Here is a 19,872-nt window from a genome sequence, read left to right as displayed (position 1 = left end):
CCAGGGCCAACGACCGCGGGAGCTCCGCCAACAGGCTGGCGGTGCTCCCATGGGCATTACCGCCGCGGTCAGAAACGGAAAACAGGCGGTGGACCGCCGGTTTTCCGCTGCCCTGGGGAATCCTCCATGGCGGCGCAGCTTGCTGCGCCGCCATGGGGATTCCGACCCCCATTACCGCCATCCTGTTCCTGGCGGTCGTGACCGCCAGGAACAGGATGGCGGTAAGGGGTGTCGTGGGGCCCCCGTAACAGAGCCCCACTAAGACACTGAAAATCGCGACGGGTGCAACTGCACCCGTCGCACCCTTCCCACTCCGCCGGCTCCATTCGGAGCCGGCTTCCTCGTGGGAAGGGGTTTCCCGCTGGGCTGGCGGGCGGCCTTCTGGCGGTCACCCGCCAGCCCAGCGGGAAAGCCAGAATACCCGCGGCGGTCTTTTGACAGCGCAGCGGTATTCTGGTGGTCCCAGCCAGGGCGGCGGCTTCCGCCGCCAGCCGGGGTCAGAATGACCCCCAAAGTCTCTCCATTTTAGCAGATGGAGCCCATTCACTACATTGAGGGAAAGACAAATTTGTCTATTTTACTTCACCGGGGTGTATAAAACAATTTTTATAAGGTCCCTGCTTATAGTTACATGGCACCCCACCCTAGGGGCACACAGGGTACACCTTAAGGGTGACATGTAAAAATAAGGCTGTTTAAGACTTTGGAAGTACTTTTAATTCCAAAGTCGAATTTGCATATAACTTGGCCTGCCTTTAAAATGACACTGAGCATCTCAGCAGTGCACCTATTGGTGTACTAACTATGCTGGATTCCCTAAACCTACATGCCCTACCATATTCTAGGGACTTATAGGTAGGTTGACATAATCAATTATAATTAGCCTAATTTGCATACTCATTTTACACAGAGCGCGGGCCCTCAGACTGGTTAGCGGTACCCAGGGCACCATTAGAGTCAGGAAACAAAATGGGGAGAAAAAGTTAGGGGGCCTCTGCAATCAGCCCTGTTTTCTCACAGAAGTGCACAAAGGTCAACAGTCAGCCATTGCCATGGCTATGTCGTTCTGCCAACCTGTGATGTCCTCCGATTCTGACTATGTGTCCTCGGCTTGTGATGACCACACCTACGTCTCCGGGATCTGTGACAGACCCGTAGGTAACTATGTTGTTGTTGACAGATAACAATCAGGATATGTAGCAGATTAGGAGAAAGATGTCAAGAGACCCAAGTAATCAAAAAGTATTAAACAGAAAAAGGGCTAAAAAGGTGTTGTGCACATCCACACAATAGAGGGAGTTTCCCAAAAAAAAACCTCGACATAGAACTAACTGAGGACATGACTCTCAGGTTCTGACCCGCGCAGTGTGTGACCAACAAAAGATTGTGACCCTTTGCGGGGCCTGTAGTACATTGCAGCGCTGGTCCTACGAGGAGCAGCCTGATGATGAAGCATGACATCTCTTCCTGGGATGTATGAGGGTACCAAGAACTATGGGAACATTTCCCTTACCACTTGACCAGTGAAAATAACCAGTATTATCTTGGTTAGGAACAGTATCTCCCTGTTGTTGTTTGACAATTTTATGGAGCCTGGATACTGGACCTTTTGGGCTCCCAGTCCCCTTCTCTGTCTTTGTTTGAGTGTTGTTTAATTTCCACCCCTTTCAAATTGGCAGGGGCATCTATCAGGGCTGCCCCTTCCCCCTGTCTTATTCGCCATCGCCATGGAACCCATTTGTCCTTCGCCTCAGGGCGGAGGCCACACATTGGGGGATCCTGGTGAGGGGGAGGGTCCATGCGATATCACTATGACCTAACGATGTATTACTCTACCTTCGTGATAACTGTGTAGGTACTGACCCCATTCACACCACGATCCTCGAGTTTGAGAGGGCATTATGGTCAACTGGGCAAAATCCTATGTGTTCTCCCTTCTTCAAGGCAAGCCAGCTCAAGATATGCAAATGTGTGATTCCACCCTTAACTGTGCTAGAGAGACAACTTGTTACCTAGGGATGCAGCTTTATCACACACAGGTCAATCTTGTTGAAGGGAATCTGAAACAGGCACCCACCTCCCTCAAATCCAAGACCCAGTTTTGGAAGTGCCTACCATCAGCGATCATAGGTAAAGTTGAGCTCTCTAAGATGATAGTCCTGTTCCATCTGTTATACTACTTTGTGAACACCCTGGTATACCAGTCCAGAGCATTCTTCTGTGATTTGGATGTCATGCTAAGAGCACTACTGTGGCATGAAAAGTGCACCCGGGTGGCCCTCATCAAAGTCTCATTACCGGTGGGATAGAGGGAGCTAGATGCCCTCTCGTTTGAGTCCAGCTCCAGTGGGTATCACACTGGTTGGCAGGGAAAGACCTGTATGAGATCACTGAGGAAGTCGGTTCCCTGCCAGGAGCTGTCTTTGGCAGCTATTACTCTCCTCCATCAGAATTTACCAGTCCTGGACACTGCTTACATGGGTAGCAGGCAAGTGCTTGACATGGGTGTTTCAACAAACACCCCATATCCTACCATGTGCCCCCAAGATCCACCTCCAGGGGCTCCCTCACTTCCCAGGCGGGTTCGTGTCAGAAGATCTGACCCATTGGAAAGAAAAGGTCCATCAAAACTTTGGGGGACCTGTCTTAAGACCATCACCTACTGAAATTTGATCAGCTGTACCAAGATCATGATATTTTCCCAGGCCAGTTCCTCCTGCACGCCCAACTACTAGGGATGTGCTGCAGGCTGTGGCATACAGTAGATGATGAGTCCCCCCACTCATGCAGTCAGCGATACATTATACCTAATGGGCACCGGTCATCATCTGATTATTTGGCTTTATAAATCGATCAGAGAGCATACTGGGATTTCCCTAGTTCCACTGCTAAAATGCATGTTCTCCACTGCTAACCTCACCTGCCTTAGATGCCACTCTGATGGCGCAAACTCCCAACAAATGCTATGAGAGTGCCCCACCCTCACCACCCATTGTCAGACAGTTGATGATACCCTGACTCCTGCACTGAATTCACACACCTGAACACGTGGGAGGCGACAGCCTTAGGGGTTTACAAGAGGAAACCAAAACATATAGGAGCAGTACTTCAAGCACAGGAGATAAAGGAAAGGCAGCAGCAGAGTATGCTTAAGCACCCTGTCAGACATGAGCAATTCATCTTTTCTTGCCCTTCCACTTTAAAGACCCCTTAACCCCTTCGCTGCCAGGCCTTTTCCCCTCGTGGCGAGCTATTTTATGGCTATTTGGGGAAGTTCACACTAAGACCCTCATAACTTTTTGTCCACATAAGCTACTCATGCCAAATCTACGTCCTTTTTTTCCAACATCCTAGGGATTCTAGAGGTACCCAGAGTTTGTGGGTTCCGCTGGAGGAGACCAATAAATTAGCCAAAATACAGCAAAAATGTTATTAAACAAAATGGGGAAAAAGGGCTGCAGAAGAAAGCTTGAAGTTTTTCTCCTGAAAATGGCATCAACAAAGGGTTTGCGGTGATAAAATCACCATCTTCCCACCTTTCAGGAACAGACAGACATGAATCAGAAAACCACATTTTTCAACAGAATTTTGGCACTTTACTTTGACATACCAAATTTGTACTATTTTTTGTGCTTTCAGCCTCTTCCAGTTAGTGACAGAAGTGGGTGTGAAACTAATGCTGGATCCTTGACAGCTAAACATTTCTGAAAAGGAGAAAACATTCTGAATTCAGCAAGGAGTCACTTGTGTAGATCCTTCAAGGTTTTCCTACAGAAAGTAACAGCTAAAATAAAAACATATTGAAATTGAGGTGAAAAAAGAGCCATTTCTGTCCATGCTTTCTTCTATAACTTTCTCCAGCTATGGCAGATTGTTTAAAGCAATATACCGTTACATCTGCTGGTCTCTTCTGGTTGTGGGGATACATAGGGCTTGCAGTTTTATCAAGAACCCTAGGTATCCAGAGCCAATAAAGGAGCTGCACCTTGCAATGGGTTTTCATTGTATACAGGGTATACAGCAATTTATTTGGTGAAATATAAAGAGTGAAAAAAAGGTATCAACAAATCTTTTGTATTTCCAAAATGGGCACAAGATAAGGTGTTGAGAAGCAGGATGGTTCTTTGCACATCTCTGAATTATGAAGTCCCCATACTAGCATGTGAATTATAGGGCATTTCTCAAATAGACATCTTTTTACACACTGTCTTACATTTGGAAGGAAAAAATGTAGAGAAAGACAAGGGACAATAACACTTGTTCTTCTATTCTGTGTTCCCCCAAGTCTCCCGATAAAAATGATACCTCACTTGTGTGGGTAGGCCTAATGCCCGCGACAGGAAATGCAACATGAACACATCACATTTTTACATTGAAATCTGGCGTGTTTTTTAGAAAGTGCTTAGCCGTGGATTTTGGCCTCTAGCCCAGCCGGCACCTAGGGGAAACATACCAAACCTGTGCATTTTTGAGAACTAGATACCTAGGAAAATCCACGGTGGGGTGACTTGTGGGGCTCACGCCAGGTTTTGTTACCCAGAATCCTTTGCAAACCTCAAAATTTGGCAAAAAACACTTTTTCCTCACATTTTGGTGATAGAAAGTTCTGGAATCTGTGATGAGCCACAAATTCCCTTCCACTCAGCATTCCCCCAAGTCTCCCGATAAAAATGGTACCTCACCTGTGTCGGTAGGCCTAGTGCCCGCGACAGGAAATGCCTCAAAACACAATGTGGACACATCACATTTTCCCAAAGAAAACAGACCTGTTTTTTGCAAAGTGCCTAGCTGTGGATTTTGGTCTCTAGCTCAGCCGGAACCTAGGGAAACCAAGCAAACCTCTACATTTTTGAAAACTAGACACCTAGGGAAATTCAGAATGGGGTAACTTGTGGGGTTCTCCCCAGGTTTTGTTACTCAGAATTCTTAGCAAACCTCACAATTTAGCAAAAAAACACTTTTGCCTCACATTTCAGTGGTAGAAAGTTATGGAATCTGAGAGGAGCCACAAATTTCCTTCCACTGTGCATTTTCCCAGGTCTCCTGATAAAAATTGTACCTCACTTGTGTTGGTAGGCCTAGCGTCCGCGACAGGAAACGCCCTAAAAGACAACGTAGACACATCAACGTTTTACATTGACAACTGACCTGTTTTTTAAAAAGTGCATAGCAGTGGATTTTGGTCTCTAGCTCAGCCGGCACATAGGAAAACCTACCAAAACTGTGCATTTTTTTAAACCTAGACACCTAGGGGAACCCAGGATGGTGTAACTTGTGGCACTCTCACCAGGTTCTGTTACCCAGAATCCTTTGGAAACCTCAAAACTTGACAGAGAAAAAAATGTTTTCCATATATTTCGGTGATAGAAAGTTCTGAAATCTGAGAGGAGCCACAAATTTACTTCCACCCAGAATTCCCCAAGTCTCCTAATAAAAATGGTACCTCACTTGTGTGGGTAAGCCTAGTGCCAGCAACAGTAAATGCTCCAAAATACAACATGGACACATCACATTTTCCCAAAGAAAGCTGACCTGTTTTTTGCATAGTGCCTAGCTGTGGATTTTAGCCTCTAGCTCATCCGGCACCTAGTAAAACCTAGCAAACTTGAACATTTCTGAAAACTAGACACCTAGGGGAACCCAGGATGGGGTAACTGGTGACGCTTTCACCAGGTTCTGTTACCCAGAATCCTTAGCAAACCTCAAAATTTGGCAACAAAAACACTTTTTCCTCATATTTCGGTGCTGCAAAGATCCGGAATCTGAAGGAAGCCACAAACTTCCTTCCACCCAGCATTCCCTAACGTCTCCCGTTAAAAATGGTACCGCACTTGTGTGGATAGGACTAGTGCCTGCAAGAGGAAATGCCCCAAAACACTATGTGGACACATCAAAATGATCATAAGCAATACTACTTGTTTTTGCGGGGGCACCTGCGTTTTTGGTCCTGGGCTCAGCAGCCATCTCAGAGAACCTACCAAACACAGACATTTCTGAAAACTAGACACCCGAGGGAGTCCAGGGAGGTGTGACTTGCATAGATCCCCCAGTGTTTTCTTACCCAGAATCCTCAGCAAACCTCAACTTTAGCTAAAAAATCGGCACACATTTCCTACCACCCTACCTTCCCATTAGTCTACTGATAAAAATGATACCTCACTTGTGTAGGTGGGCCGAGTGCCTGTGTCAGGGAAGAGCCAAAAACATGTTGAATTTGAAGGGGAACCAAAGCGGGTCCAAAAGGGTAGTTTGAGAAAAAATGTTTTTAGGCTGACAAGTGGGGCAGAATTTTTATCGGTATAGATGCGACAATGCTAGGTGGTAGGAATTTTGTGGATTCTTGCAGATTTACGGAAGGTTCCATCACAAAAATGTAGGAAAAATGTGCGATTTCAAGCAAAGTTGGAGGTTTGCAGGGCATTGTAAGTCAGAAAATGGTGCAGGGTGCATGTGAAGCACACCACCCTGGACTCACCCAGGTGTTTAGTTTTCAGATGTGTCTAGGTCTCATAGAGTTTTCCACACTGCAGCGTCCCAAAGTCCAAAAAGTGCAGCCCTCACCATTCCAAGTGGGACGATTTTGAGAGTTAGACATGTTCTCATGGCCCAAATGCAAAACCAAAGCCCAAAATATTCAAATGTCCTCTTGCTTGCCGTTAGGATAAGATATTTTAGTGTGCGGGGATGAGCTAGAAGACTATTACCCCATTCAGTTGGGGTGGGAGCATAGCCATGCCCATACTGGTTGGTAGACACCACCCCACTATTTGTTTTTTAATTCCCTGGCATTTAGTGGGTTTTCTGCCCCCCCTCCCGGGAAGTGGATCGGAGGTAATTTGCCCTATCTGCCCAGTGGTGGGCAGAACACCTTTGTCCCCATTTATTTGGGGTGGGGGTATGGCCATACCCCCACCCTCTTTTTTTTTTTTTTTTTAATTCCTTGTGTCTGGTGGGCTTTCTGCCCCACTTGGGGGCAGATGGGCCTTACAAAAATAGGCCGATCTGCCCCGATAGGGGGCAGAAATGGCCAACAGTAATGTGCCCCCAGGGAGAGCAACCCTTGCCCAAGGGGCTGTCCCCCCCAAACAAAACACACACACACACAAATCCCTGGTGCCTAAGTGGTTCCTGCCCCCAGGAGCAGATTGTATTAATAGAAATAGGTCAATCTAGGGCAGAAATGGCCTAAAATATTTTTTTTCCCCAGGGGAACGACCCTTGCCTAAGGGGTCACTCCCAATCTGTAAAAAATCATTTTAAAAAATCCCTGGAGTCTGGTGGTTTCTGTCCCCCTAGCGGGCAAATCGGCCTAATTAAAATAGGCTGATCTGCCCCGAAGGGGGGACAGAAATGGCCTAAAATAAATTTGCTCCCCAGGGGAGGGACCCTTGTGTGAAATTGGTACAAAAACTAAATACCTGATATCTAGTGGTTTCTGCCCCCCATGGGGGCAGCTTGGCCTAAGGAAAATAGGCGTTCTGTCCCCAATGTGGACAGAAATGGCCTAAAATAAAATTGCCCTCCAGGGGAGAGACCCTTGCCGAAGGGGCTGCTCCTCATCTGTAAAAAAATGTTTTTAAAAAGTCCCTGGTGCTTAGTGGTTTCTGCCCCCCTTGGGGGCAGATTAGCCAAATTAAAATAGGGCAGCGATTCCCCTTCCAACCCTGCCCATGTGAGGTGGGTGGGAGGCCCATGGGGGAGCGCAAGCGCTTCCCCATGGTTCGGGTGCAGGACGAGCTCGTCTCGCCCTTGGCTCAGAAGGGGAAAATATTGCAGGACTACAAATACCAGAAAGCAGTGTCAAAAAGCCAATTTGTTAAGCAACCAGATCTGTAAAGCAGGGGCATAGCTACCATTGGTGATGCAGGTGCAAGGCACCGGGGCCTAGAGCCCTGAGATGCCCATTGAGCCCTGACAATGCTGTATTTTACTACCCCAACAGCAGTCAAAGGGGCCATTTTCCTTGCTTTCACCAGGGCCCATGGCATTATTAGTGCGCCTGATCTTATTCGGTTCTTATCTTTAATTTATAGGGGAACGTGTTATAGTTTGGATGGACCTTTTGACTGAGCTTAGAATAATTCCCATCACAAATCCCAAGTACAACAACAATTTAATTTTAAACATCAATAATCTACATTAATAACCTTTGGAGTCAGTAATCTCACGCACCATGACCCCTTTGGCCATGAATAACCATGCCTTTATATAAAGTTAGAATGTGTATTTCCCTATATTAACTATTCTAATATCACGTAAATTAATCTCAAAACCAAATGGTGCACATACAAAAACAAAGGTTTGGTTGATCAAACCTTCTAAAGAATCTCAATTTAATTAGAGCATTGATCACTAAACATTTTAGAGTTACAGTACAAATCAATAGCAAGAATAACTGACCAATAGAAATAGCATACATTTAGGTTCAGCAACTAAGCAACATCAAATTTTATCAATAGCAACCTGTTAATATGTCAGGGTTTACCTTACTAACCTGCTGATTAGAATAGCATGTTTGGGCTTCATGCAAAACAATTTTGTCAACATGAATTTGGAAAACATCTAGTTAGGGCTCTATCAAAATAGCAGTTGGTACCTAGAAACAAAAGACAAACTTACAACAAAAACAATAGTATTTTGTGATACCTCTCCTCATATAGATCAGCAAGCTTCGATTATCTTCATCAGTTGGACATCTGTTCGGTCAGCATCAGCAACCGACCATGAAAGGGGCTGGTTCAGAAATGGGAACTCTAAGCTATCCGAACCATTAGGAAAAGCAATATCTAAGGGGTCAGCATTCAGCATCAAAAGTTTAAGCAATAAGTTAAAGACAGAATGCTCTCAGGAGGAAATTGAAATAAGAGTGAGCACACCTCTTCCGCAGAAAAATAGGAATGAGCATACTTCTCTCTGTTGCAGTCAGGCTAAGTTAAAATCGTCTAAAGGACTTCCCACATTGCCATTGGTCAAAGAATCGTATGTTTACTCTTAGTACAATAAGGATTTATATCTAAATCTAAGATATAACTAAACTGTCTTTCGCATGTCAATGATTGGCTCCTCTTCTCCTGTTCCCACCATCAGGCTTGTCAGGTAACATTTTTGTATCCATCTGTACTCCAATTAGTGCATCCATTGTTAGCTCCTGGGAACATCAGTGTCTCACATACTAAACTATACAATGTTTCTTCCACTAGTGCAAGACATTCTAGCAAGCAGTTCTCATGAGAAAGTTAAAGACATCTGCTAAAGTTTGGTCAACTCAGTAAAAAACAATACACATATTAATTTATTCAAGCATATATTTCTCACGGTATTATCTGAACAGTGAAGCTTAATATGAGGCTTTACAAACTAGGCCCAGACCTTGCTAACTTAAGGCCTAAAATTCATTAAGCAAATACATAATGTAAATTCATTAGTATAATACATTACAACATTTTCATAGTGAAGCACTTCAATTAACATTAATATGCATTAATAAGGACATTTCGTGATTGATGACGGCCACTCAAGTGGGTACATTTTCCAAGCCGCACATTACTTTCTATATTAGTTGAATTCTATGCAGATTCATAATTCAAAATTCATGAATATTTATTAAGCAGGTTTGCAAGGCATAAGGCAGACAGAGTTTGAGCATAGTGAAGAGGACCACAGTACGCTGTCTCCAGAGGCCTATCTCAGCCATGTTAGATGTGGCTAGTTCACCCAGTTCTGCTGTTTCTTTACAATCTGCTACTTGCAGTTTTATGTGCTGCGCAAGAGATATAGGTATCGTGGTGCAAAGAAATAATACAATACAACGAAGTAGCTGTGGCATCACCAAACATTCGAGCGTCACCCAAGGTTGGTGCTATAAAGTATTGTCCCGTGCGTCGTGTGTATATTACTGTTAGTGGCAGAAATATCCAAAGTACTGTGTCCTTGACTGATCCAAACGAGGAGAAAAAATATAAAGTGTATATTATATATGATAGCGTTTGTATATGCCTCGGGCACCCTGCCAAAGCGTCTTCGTGCTCTCGCGTCGAGTGACTACTGGGTGTGAGAAACAAATGGATATGAGAGCGTGACACAGAAAATATAAATATGAGGAGGCCTTAGAGAATGGCTGTGCACTAGGCCAGCAATGAAGTCACAGAGAAACTAACGCAGTTTTCTATGGCGTAGACTAGACTCCGTGCAACCTCCATGCCTGGACGCAAGTTGCTTCTGCCTGGTTTGCCCATGAGCAATGCAAGGCCAGCCACCAGAACTGGCTACCATGATCTCTATTTCTCTCTGTCGTCGCCCCATCTCTTGTGTCAATCCCTTGTCCCACTGCCCATCGGTGTCCTCTCCCCTGTAGTCTTCTTTTTTTGCTCGTTGTTTGTGGCTTTAATCTTATCCTACTGCTAGATACACCCTTCGAAATTAAATTGTGGCCCTCATTCCAACCCTGGCGGTCATAGACCGCCAGGGTGGCTGTCCACGGAAGCACCGCCAACAGGCTGGCGGTGCTTCATGTGGTATTCCGACCGTGGCTGTAAAGCCGCGGTCGCCAAGCCGGGTCCGGCGGTTTCCCGCCGGATTAGCCCCGGCTGGGAGAATCCTCCATGGCGGCGCTGCAAGCAGCGCCGCCATGGGGATTCCGACCCCCTTCCCGCCAGCCTGTTTCTGGCAGTTTTCACTGCCAGAAACAGGATGGCGGGAACGGGTGTCCTGGGGCCCCCTAACAGGGCCCCAGCATGATTTTCACTGTCTGCATAGCAAATCGCAAACTGCACCCGTCGCACCCCTGCAACACCGCCGGCTCCATTCGGAGCCGGCTTCTGTGTTACAGGGCCTTTCCCGCTGGGCCGGCGGGCGCTCTCTTTGCGGGCGCCCGCCGGCCCAGCGGGAAAAGTCTGAATGGCCCCCGCGGTCATTTGGTGGCGTAAGTTTGTCGGGCGGCGACTGCCGCCCGCCAAACTTAGAATGACCCCCTGTATCTTCTACAGTCTCCTGGACGGAGGAGTATAGGATCGTTTCCAATTAGTGAGACAGGTGCGTGCCCAAATTTTTATAGGGACGTGTCTTTTTAAGTTTGTGATTTTGACCTCCTTAATGTATATTTTTGAGTATATTTTAAAGTCTGTTTTTCAATAATCTTACCACCCTTGCGTAATTTGTATTCATCGACAAGGTTATTCATGTTTATGTTTTTCACATCTTTAGTGAAGATTACGAAGTTATACAGTTTACCTAGACGCATGCAACGTGCTTGCCAAGTTATTTTTCTCTATATGGGAAGATACTTTTCACTGTAGTCGAACACAACTCAGCGGAAAAACGCCAGTAAACTTATTCTGTGTACGTTTCCCCTTTATTTCACTTGTCTATGCACATTGGAAAACCTGTCAAGAATAATTTCTGTAAAGTTGCCTTGTAGGGGACTTTTCTTTGCAAAATAGTACTAAACAAGAGAAGAACTTCTTTTTGGGCCCAGTTCTCAAACTGCATTTTGCAGTAGATAAAGTAGTACTACCTAATTACTACAAAATGCAATTCACAAACCTAGCAGTGTAAATCTTCACCTCCATCTTTCCTATCTTTTATGGGGCGATCATCATACTTTTAAGTTTACTACTAAGGCCCTGATTATGAGTTAGACGTTGTGGTTATTACCCTGTGGCATGGTAAATAGTGGATGAGGTTAAGAGATTGCCTGATCAGGATTTAAAAAGGTGGAACAGCCTAAACAACTCAGGCTAACATACGTTTAGCACGCAAGCAGAACAACACTTGCCTTAAACACCAATGTCTACATGTCTGCCTTAACCACACATATGCCTAAACCATGCATATGATTGGTTAAGGCAGAGAGTGGTCTAGTGGAGTGAATGGGCGAAGTAGGAAGAATCAGGAGAGGATGTGGTGAGGTAAGTGGAACTGGGGCAGCGCTTGGGGTAGCTTTTAGGATGGGGTGGATTTAGGGCTTAGGGTGGGTGGGGGGTTCAGGTTTTTTTTTTTTACAGGGGGCACTGTTTTAGGGTACAGGGAAGGTCTGGGGCCAGGTTTTTTTTGGGGGGGGTTTGGGATGGGTGAAGGTTTTAGGGCTAAGGGTGGGTGGGGGGCCGGAGCTGATTTTTGATAATAGGGGTCTTTGGGGGGGGGGGTCAGGGTAGCTTTTTTTACAGGGGCCTGGTTTTAGGGCTCAGGGTGGAGAGGAGCTCGGATCAGATTTTGGGGGGAGTTTAGGGGTGGGGAAAGTTTTAGGGCTCAGGGCTGGTGGGGGAGGGTAGTTTTTTGTTAACAGGGGCCTTTGGGGGGTCAGGGTAGTTTATTTTTACAGGGGCAGGGTTTTAGGGCTCAGGGTGGGGGGGGAGCTGGGATCAGATTTTGGGGGGAGTTTAGGGGTGGGGTAGTTTTAGACATCAGGGTGGGTGGGGGGGTCAGGGTGGTTTTTGTTTTGTTAAGATAGGGGGGTTGTATAACACAACCACGCATGCCATTACCCCAGTTTCCTTTACTGAGCATGCTTCTACAGTGAAATTCACTGTAAAGGCATGCGTGGCAAAGGCATGCATAGTAAAGATGCAGTTGAGATTCTGACTGCAATGTATAGACATGCATGGTTCTTGCATGCATGGTTGTCATACAACCGTTAAGAAGTGCATGTTATATTTAGCATATATGCTTGACACCGAAATTCTCTGGGCCATACTGTTTAATGCACACAAAAAAATGTGAAAAAAAGCATGTGGTAAATAATTCCCAATTACAAGCATTAGAGCTCTTTAAAGCCAGTAAAAATGCCAACCTAAAAACAGCCAATCAAAAGCATGTGGCAAAAATTCCTGAAAATGTAAGGAATGTAAGAAAAGCGGTAAAACAATACAAAAACAAATAAGACAGACACAATAATGAAAAAAAAACTAGTACATGCACTGTTAAAGATATACATATACACATTATTTGCAATAGCCACTGCACAGCACACAGTGGGATTGGTGCATGGCATTTCTCAGTCAACCTTTAGCAAAATACTCTGCTAAGTAGTAGATACTTTGTGGAGAGTGAGTGGCCAGAATCTACAGTTCTCCTTGAACACTCACATAGCTAATGCCAGCAAAGTAAACATCTATGCTACAGCAGGATTTCCTGGCATCCTATGGTCAACAGACTGCACCCATGTCCACCTGGTGGCCTCACGCAGACAAGAACAAGTATGCTAAAACCATAAAATAAAGCACACTATGTATGTGCAAATGCTGTGTGATGAGGATTTCTGCTGATTGAACTGCTGTGTTAGGTGCTCTGGACGACATCACAAGGTCACCATCCTGACACAAAGCAACACTACTCATAGTGTGGTAAAACATCACACTTAAAGTATAGGGTAGACAAATCAACCCCTCATCATTAAGATGACAATGCATTGTGATTGTTGTAGTCCAAACTCAATACACATCAACAGTACCACTAGAGAGCTGTTAGCCCCTATGATATTGCATACATGGGGCAGTGTGAATATGTGTAAGAAATTACATCAGTTACTCTTCACAATGATGATGATTCTTAGCCAAGTCAACCTTTTACCAACCACATGTACTTTCATTACAGTTCTCATGTTTCTGACGTTGGATTCCTCCGACCTCGAGACCTGCTTACATGTCTTCCCCTCCAGACATGTTGAGGATGGTCCTAATATTTTCATCCTGCAACTTGAGGTATAGCTGAGGTGGAGAGCTACCATCAGTTGCCATGCTTTAGTGCTTGAGCTTGATATGCTATTTTCCTAGAATTTCAAGGTTTGGAACCTGTTTTGAGTGTTCTCAACATCATGTGGATATGTTGAGTTAGAAGTGATTTTGTTCACTATCTCCTCCCACAGGCATGTTTTTCGTGGCATCTTCAGCATGAGCTGGCACATTAGACAGTTTGTGATGTTTTACCACCTCCTTGACCAGGAAATCCAGGTCAGGATCTGTAAACCTGTACTTCCTTTCTCTGCCTGGGGCGACAATGGAAACGTCTGACAGGGTTCTGCTTATGATCACCGAGTGATATTAAAGGATGGAAGTGGAGCTGCTTGTTTTGATTCATGGTCCTTTGTCCATACAAAATGAGCGCCTGCACACCCCCACACATGAAGGAGTTGTTGGTGTACTTTAGGGGTGTCCTAATGTCCTTTTTTGTGTTGTTCTGACTGTTTCTGTCCTCTAGGGATTCATTTCCTCATTCCGGGAACTTCCAGTGTCTGAAAATGGGCACTTCCTAATGTCTTGTGCATGCAGTATTTATCAACTGCAATATTTATCACATGCGCTAAATAACTCACATTTGGTAAAAACTATTCCACGGTACATGGTAAAATGCATTATCAGTGGTATTTACAGAATTGGTATATACCTTATGTGCAAGCTTGGTGGTTTTTACCACCATTTTTTAAGGCCTTAGTAGTATGGGAAGGATTAGGAGAATGCTTGGAGAAAAGGGAATGCTTACTACTAAATGGAATGGGGTTAGGGAGGAGTAATGAGGGTTTTAGGCAGAATTAAGGAGACATTGAGAGAAGGACATGCACCCACCCACAAAAGAGTAAGCCATTGCTAGTCACAGTTTGCACCAACAACTGGCAAAACAACCACCTCTCTTAGAATATAATGGAGGTAGGGTGTCAAAATAAAACTTCATCGGAATTGTTGTTAAATTAAATTATTTAAACTAGTTATAAATACGCATACATTTAATTTAATGCTAAAACACTTACTTAAAATAAATCATTTATTTTATTATAGAATATTTTAATAACCTTGTTTAAAAGTAAAAATTAGTGTAACATTAATTATTTTAAAACTATAAGTAAATTACTTTTAAATAATTCTACAGATCGCTTATAATGATATTTAATACAGGATAAAAACATTACTTTAGGCGGGATTTTATTTTAATTTAGTCCTCCTAAACGTAATTTCAGGCAGAGACTTTCATGTGATAAAAAAGTATATTAAACTTGAACGTAATTAGTAAAAATATTTTACGTTAAATAGTAATGTAAATTAAACATATATACTTATTTTATATGTATAACAAAACTGAGAAACACTATCAGCTATTTCACTATTTTAATTATTTTAACTTAAATTAACATTATTGTTTTGAGATTTATTTTAAAAATCCCCTCTTAAAAACATGTTCAGAATTATTAATTATGTATTAAAAATTAGAGCCATGTTAGGAATTAATTTAAAAGAATTGCATTATTTTAAAATAAATTATAGTCCTGTTTATTGTAAAATTAAGAAAATGCTATTAAAATATGTTATCATAAAATACTAATTTTTTAAATTAATTTTACATTTCTTAACATTACATTACTTCAGTGGCTGACCATGTGTGATGCTGTACTTGCTAATGCTCCTTTTGGTAGTATTAGTTTGCACTAGTTTGGTTAGATACTTTATTGTACAGTTAAGTAAAACGATTACAAAAAAGTTTTTTACTAGGTGTGTATAGAAAATCATCCTAACTCATGCCTCTAGCTCTGCTTCATTATGCTCCCATTGTGCAATTAAGAGCTGTGTTTTTAAAACTGTTTTTAGATATTGTATAATTGAATATAAAAGCCTTGTGATTCATAGGCTGAGAGATAGCATCAATAGTTCTTTCTTACTACACTGGTACAGTACTGTATTTTTGTTAGGAAATGGCTGGCCAGAGCCATAAATGTAACAAATTTGCAATTCAGGTGTGTGTTTTCACTGGACAAACATGTTATCAACACTTGCTGACAACTTCTTATATGAAGGTCTAAAAAATGCAGCACTAGTAGCAAAGGTAGGCCATATAGTTTTCCATTTCGGAGTGAAATCTTTCATAGGAAAAAAAAATGTCTGTATGCCATTAATGCTATCTTTGGATGTAAAGAATGGTCTTCTAAATAACTTGGCTAACTTACACTCATATATTTGGCTCCACCCCCTGTTTCAGAAGTTGCAGACATGTACATCTACACTTTTGAGTAACTTTACACTCTTAAATGTGAAATAGCCAAAAGTAATAACGTTTCTTAAAGGTGTAGGAGAAAACCTATATATGTAACTTACTTGCAAGTACACATTTGTAAGTTACCTTTGTGAATAGCCTCATATATCTGTGGATTATAGAACTATCAAAATATATGTTTTTTTTTGTAGATTATATGTTATTAAAAATTGTGTAACATTTTTACAACATGTTTGACATTCTTTACTTACATTTTTGTTTCTTTTTTTGGTTTGGTTGGTACTGTATTGTCTGAAGGGTTGTTCTTTTTCTTCATTTCGTTTTTCTTTTTCACTATACTTATAACTATAGTTTTTAACTATTCATTTGAGACAGACATTTATTTATTATTTTTTTATGTTTATATATTTTCTTGATTTGTACTCTTTTGGCTATTTCTATTTTTAACTGCTTAGCTGCTGCAGCTTTTCCACCCCATGTGCTAAGCCCATTTTTTTGAGATTTGGAATAGTTCACGCTTAAGCCTGCATACCGTTTTTTCAACAAAAGTATCCATGCCAAATTTGTGTCCTTTATTCCTCCAAATCCTGGAGATTCTAACGGAACCTGGGTGCCTGAATTTCCCTGCAGGTAACCGATGAAAAAGCCAAAGAATAACTCAATGTTGAGATTTATTTTTTAAAAAGTGGTGTGCAAGAAAGTGCATTTTTACATGAATATGACATTACTGAAAGGTTTTCAGCGCTAAGATCATTAATTTCCTAGCTTTCAGGAACATGTACCGTTGCAAAAAAGGTGGTAGTTAAATTTTCCTTTTTTGTGGGTTTGCTCTGCTTGCAGATTGAGGTAGAAACAGGTATACAGTCTATGGCTGAACCCAGAAAGCTATACATGTTTGAACACAAAAGTTCAAATTCAGCAAGTGATTTATATAGATTGCTCATGGTTTCCCCAAATAAACTAGTTGTTAAAATGAAAATAATGGAAAAAAGAACTGGGAAATAAATTGAAATAGCTGATGTTTTCATCTGTAATGTGTTGCCTCAATGGCAGATTTTCAGAAGCAATATACTGCTATGCCCATTATATCTTGTTGGTCCTAGGAATGTATTGTGTTTGTTGGTTGTCCAAAAACTTGTCACAGAGTCAACAACTGAGCTACAGCTTACAATGATATTTAATGATGTCCTGACAATGCAATACTAACAGCAAAATATAAATGAAAAATGGGTATGAAGAAAACCCAGACAATCTTATATGTGCCCTAGATACTGATTTTAGGAATAGTAGTTATTTATAAGACTTTGAAATTCTGGTTACCCATACTATCATGTAATTCAGAAGGCAATTTGCAAAATGTGATTGTTCTTGCACACTGAGTCATATTTGAAAGACAATTATGCAGAGAAATTTAGGGGCATATTCATTAGCCCCAAGCACCATCTTGTGCCACATAGCATAATTATTTATGGTAATGTGGCCCAAGGAGGTCAAAATATTCGCGCCATATTTACAAAGTGTTGTAATGCATGCGTTGTGCAACTTTATAACCCTTTGCACTACATTACGCGGCGCTAGGCATAATATAATCAAAGGGGGGTTCCCCCATTAGGGGGGCCGAATAATTGGTACAAGGAAATCTAACAGATTTCCTTGCATAATTTTTTACTGCGTTTTTAACGCCTGCCCAGAGCACGCGTTAAAAAGGGGTTTCCATTATTTATAATGGCCCCCTCTGTACTCTGCAGGAGTAATGCCAATATTTTGGCACTACTCCTGCAGAGTACATCAATAGCGTCAATAAATATTACGCTATGGCCCCCTACCCTGCGCCATGGTGAGCCATATTTTAGATACAGCGTCACATGGTGGCGGTAGGGGGCGCTATGGGGTGCTAGGAAAGTGGCACTGCACTAGGTGCAGCGCCATTTGTCTTAAATATGCCCCTTAATTTGTAACAACAAATGTTCTACTCTTCTGTGCTCCCCCACGACTCTCAATAAAAATGCCACCCTACTTGTATAGCTCAGCCTTGTGACAGCTATACAACATGCCCAAAAACACAATGTGGAGATTTCAGCATTTCAAATAAAAAAATGAAAAGTTTTAAAGAAAGCCTGAAACACTCCTTTCTACTAAGAGATACCGTAATAGTAGTAACCTAATATAGGTGGGAAAAAGAAAAAACACTCTTGGGTTGAGAGTTAGGGTGACCACATCTCTTGTCATTTATTTATGCACATGGAAGATTGTGTATTCCCTTTTATTCCTTGTTTGGTCCCTTTATATGAACATTAAACAATCACTCATAAGCCATAGGTTTTCATGACAATACAGGAGACATTTTCATCTATGACAGGGACCCATTAATGGGTGAACACAGATAAAAAGGTATCAATTTGCCACAGTTGGTTAAGAACTCACTATATATTGAACAATCTTTGTGCTTTTGCATCACTAATTTTAATAGGACAATCAGCCAGAAGGAATGACAATGCATCCTATGCATGCCTTACCAAGAATTACTTTTAAAAGATTACTTCAACATCACTTTTATCATAAATCACCACATTCCATCACTATTGGAATACTTTAACAATCATGTGATTAGTGTTTAAACAGAGTGTGATGCACCTCTCCAAAAGTTGAAATTGCCAGTTGTGACTTGCTTTTTGAATGTGCTCCGTACTTCAGTTTAAAAATCCTCAGGCTTGCAGGCCGTGAGGCATGAAACACTGTTGGCTGCGTATGGATTAATACAGAAATCATTACAAAAATATGTGCAAACCTAACCCGTCCTTCATGGAAAATAAAAGAATGATGGACAAAGTCTACAATCAAGCACATGGGAATTATTTATTTCAATGATTTGACAAAATATGGAATATATTTACTGAAATGTGCAAAGTATACCCTAAAATGCATTTTTGATGAGTAATAGTTTATTGTGAATGTAAAGGAACCACCAAGAAATAAATGGGAATATACTTCCATAGGCAAAATATTACCTCTTTTGGCAATGGGGGTAGCAGTGGTATTTAGGCTGAAGCTCTGCTACCACCCAGGAAAAAATATCAAGCCCAGACATTTTGAAAAACTAGGCACATGGGAGGCTTCAGAGTGGTGTGCCTTTCATGGATCCCACAATGGTATCTTCCCAAAGAACACCCTGCAATCCTCAAACCTTGTCCCACATAAGACATTTTCTCACAGTTCAGTGACTGAAGCTGCTGGTTTCTCCGGGGATCCACAAATTCCTACCACGAAGCATTCCCATACTACTCCTTATACAAATGGGGTAACTGTGGTTTTTAGGTCCAGTCTCAACTGTCACCCAGGGAAACTACCAAACGCAGACATTTTTGTAAACTAGATTCTCCGTGGAGTCCGGAGCGATGTTATTTGCCTGGATCCCATGACATTTTTGTACTCAGAATGTCCATTAGTCTAGCATGCGTAACACAAAAGACCCCAAAACGCATGGTGGCAACATCATCATTTCATGTCAAAGCAATGACCTGTTTTGGTGATGGGGAAAGCTGCAGTATTTGGACTCAGTCGCTCAGCCACCACCCATGGCAACCTCCCAGACGTAGATATTTTTTAAAACTAGACTCCCAAGGGAATCCAGGGTAGTTTACCTTGTGTGGATCCCTTGAGGTTTTCCTACTCACAATGATTTTCAAGCTGCAAATTTTGCATAAAACACACACATATTCCTCATGTCTGTGAGAGGAACTTCCAAAATCTGTGGACTTCACAAAGTTTATACCATGCAGCATTTCCACACTGAAAAAAACTTTATTCCACTTATGTGGCAAGGACTAGTGTATGCAACATTAAAGGCCCCATAATGCAATATAGAGACATCAACAAAAAATAAATTGACTGTTTTGG

This window comes from Pleurodeles waltl, chromosome 4_2 (assembly GCF_031143425.1).
Source record: "Pleurodeles waltl isolate 20211129_DDA chromosome 4_2, aPleWal1.hap1.20221129, whole genome shotgun sequence".
Classification (NCBI taxonomy): Eukaryota; Metazoa; Chordata; class Amphibia; order Caudata; family Salamandridae; genus Pleurodeles; species Pleurodeles waltl.
The sequence above is the reverse complement of the archived record's forward strand: the minus strand, read 5'-3'. Positions refer to the sequence as shown.